We start from the raw sequence: 2,810 nt of genomic DNA, 5'->3' as shown, positions 1-2,810 counted from the left end.
ACTCTTTCCAATGTTTGTGGGTGGAGGGGATCAAGCATACTTCTGTGCTCACTGTGAAAGACAAAACCAGTCCAAGACTATTATTGGCAGTTATCTGCTGGCCTGGTGCAGTGTTTTTGACCTGGGAGAACTCAAAAGACAGGACCAAAAAGAAATGCAAGAAACACACAAACTAAGATCCGTGGATGTATGGACCAGGTATGACTCGACTGCCAGAACTGAAGTTCACCCACACTTTCTCCAACACACTGCTCTCTACCATGCTGATCTGTCACCTCTCCCTGACCAAGAAAAATCTTTCTCCCTTTTACTTACTCTTTCAAGATATACCATACCTCTTCTGTAGGTCTCTGTAAAACATGCATAAGGTTTAGTGGTGTGGGCCAGTGGGGCTGTGGCTGCAGAGTCAGAGCTGGGGACAGGAAACCCTCACACCACCTGGTGGAGTAGGAAAAACATTTTCAAGTACCTGCCACGGGCAAAGCAGTCTCAGCTTGGAGAATTTTAAGCAATTTAATTTCCTGCCAATCAACACAAATTTGTGGTCACTGAGCTTGGTGTATTCAAGGAGAGTGAGGGCCCTAGTGTGTGATCTGGCCAGGCTGATTTCTACATCAATCTGTGGGTCGCCTTAGCCCCGCACATCTGTGTAACTGCTGGGTTGTGCAGGGAACTGTTTGGGGGCAGAGGGTTTATAGGTGACTTGTCCTTGCTATCCTTGCCCTTGGATGCAGACCATACCCCATCCTTCTGGGGACAGGTGGGAGGATGAGAAGAAGGTCTGGGGCTGTTGTAAAAGCTGTTTCCATCCCCATTCCTGCATCTTTTGGGGCTATCTTCTGACTGAGCTTCTTTTCCCAGCAAAGGGCTATCCAGAGCATGAGGAACTCCCTTCTGCACAAGCTTGTGAGCTGCTGACCTCTCAGAACCTCCAGCAGCACCAGGCTCCTCGCTGGGGGATAGCAGTACTTGGGCTCCCCGTCTGCAGGATGTGCTCTAAGGCCATGGGGCCATATCTGAACGAAGATCATAGAATCATAAAGTCGTAGAATCATAGAATAGTTTGGGTTGGAAGGGACCTTTAAAGGTCACCTAGTCCAACCCCCCTGCAATAAGCAGGAAGTTCTTCAACTAGATCAGGTTGCTCAGAGCCCCGACCAACCTGACCTTGAATATTTCCAGGGATGGGGCATCTACCATGTCTCTGGGCAACCTGTTCCAGTGTTTCACCACCCTCATTGTAAAAAATTTCTTTCTTATATCTAGTCTAAATCTACCCTCTTTTAGTTTAAAACCATTCCCCCTTGTCCTATTGCAACAGGCCCTGCTAAAAAGTTTGTCCCCATCTTTCTTATAAGCCCCCTTTAAGTACTGATAGGCCACAATAAGGTCTCCCTGAAGCCTTCTCTTCTCCAGGCTGAACAACCCCAACTCTCTCAGCCTTTCTTTATAGGACAGGTGTTCCATCCCTCTGATAATTTTCGTGGCCCTGCTCTGGACCCGCTTCAACAGGTCCATGTCTTTCCTGTGCTGAGGGTTCCAGAGCTGGACGCAGTACTGCAGGTGGGGTCTCGCCAGAGTAGAGTAGAGGGGCAGAATCACCTCCCTCGACCTGCTGTCCATGTTCTTTTTGATGCAGCCCAGGATATGGTTGGCCTTCTGGGCTGTGAGCAAATATTGTCAGCTCACGTCCAGCTTTTCATCCACCAGTACCCCCAAATCTTTCTCGGCAGGGCTGCTTTCAATCCCTTCATCCCCCAGCCTGTATTGATACCAGGGGTTGCCCCGACCCAGGTGCAGGACCATGTACTTGACCGTGTTAAACCTCATGAGATTCACATGGACCCACTTTTTGAGCTTGTCCAGGTCCCTCTGGATGGCATCCCATCCCTCAGACGTGTCAATTGTACCACTCAGCTTGGTGTCATCTGCAAACTTGCTGAGGATGCACTCGATCCCACTGTCTATGTCACTGATGAAGATATTAAACTGTACTGGTCCCAATATGGACCCCTGCGGGACACCACTTGTCACTGATCTCCATCTGGACGTTGAGCTGTTGACAACTACCCTCTGGATGTGACAATCCAACCAATTCCTCATCCACCGAACAGTCCACGCATCAAATCCATATCTCTCCAATTTACAGAGAAGGATGTTGTGGAGGACCAGGTCAAAAGCCTGATGCAGGGCCTGATCGCCACTGGCTTATGAGGAGTTGAGTATGTCTTCCTTAGCTCCAAGAGACAGTGACTGGAAGGAACCCATTGTCCTGTGTCCCATCCTCCCATTCCTCTGGGAATAATGAAAGGTCTTGTGCCCCCACCTTACACCCCCACCACCCAAGACAATGCCTTTCTTCCTTGACAACTCGAGACGACACCAAAAAAGGATTACATGGAGGCAGAAGTTGAAATGCGGAATACTGTAATGACTGTGAAGAGGGAAACGAGATCACTTCCAGAGGAGAAGGCCAGAGCAGGGAGAGCACTAGCAGCTGTCAAAAGTCTGCACCCATTGCCCACAGACCATCCATCTGCCTGCTACATGGAGGAAGAGAGGTCAGCAGATCCCCCAGTTTGGCTCTGGGGGTTTTATAGCCCAGAAGACAAGAAAGAGATGGCAGAGAGTGGAAGGCAAGGAAGTTAGACTTTGGCCACGTTTTCCGAAAGCCCCAGCTGCCCTCCTTTGGAAGGGCAGCACTGGAATCTCAGCCTCTCTGAAATCGATGGCCAGGAGCTCTGTCCTCAGTCCAGAATCTAGGTCTGGATTCCTGGGGGTCCTTGTCCGGACTGTCACCAGTGGCTTTA

Source organism: Fulmarus glacialis, unplaced genomic scaffold (genome assembly GCF_000690835.1).
Source record: "Fulmarus glacialis isolate BGI_N327 unplaced genomic scaffold, ASM69083v1 scaffold7158, whole genome shotgun sequence".
Taxonomy (NCBI): domain Eukaryota; kingdom Metazoa; phylum Chordata; class Aves; order Procellariiformes; family Procellariidae; genus Fulmarus; species Fulmarus glacialis.
The sequence above is the reverse complement of the archived record's forward strand: the minus strand, read 5'-3'. Positions refer to the sequence as shown.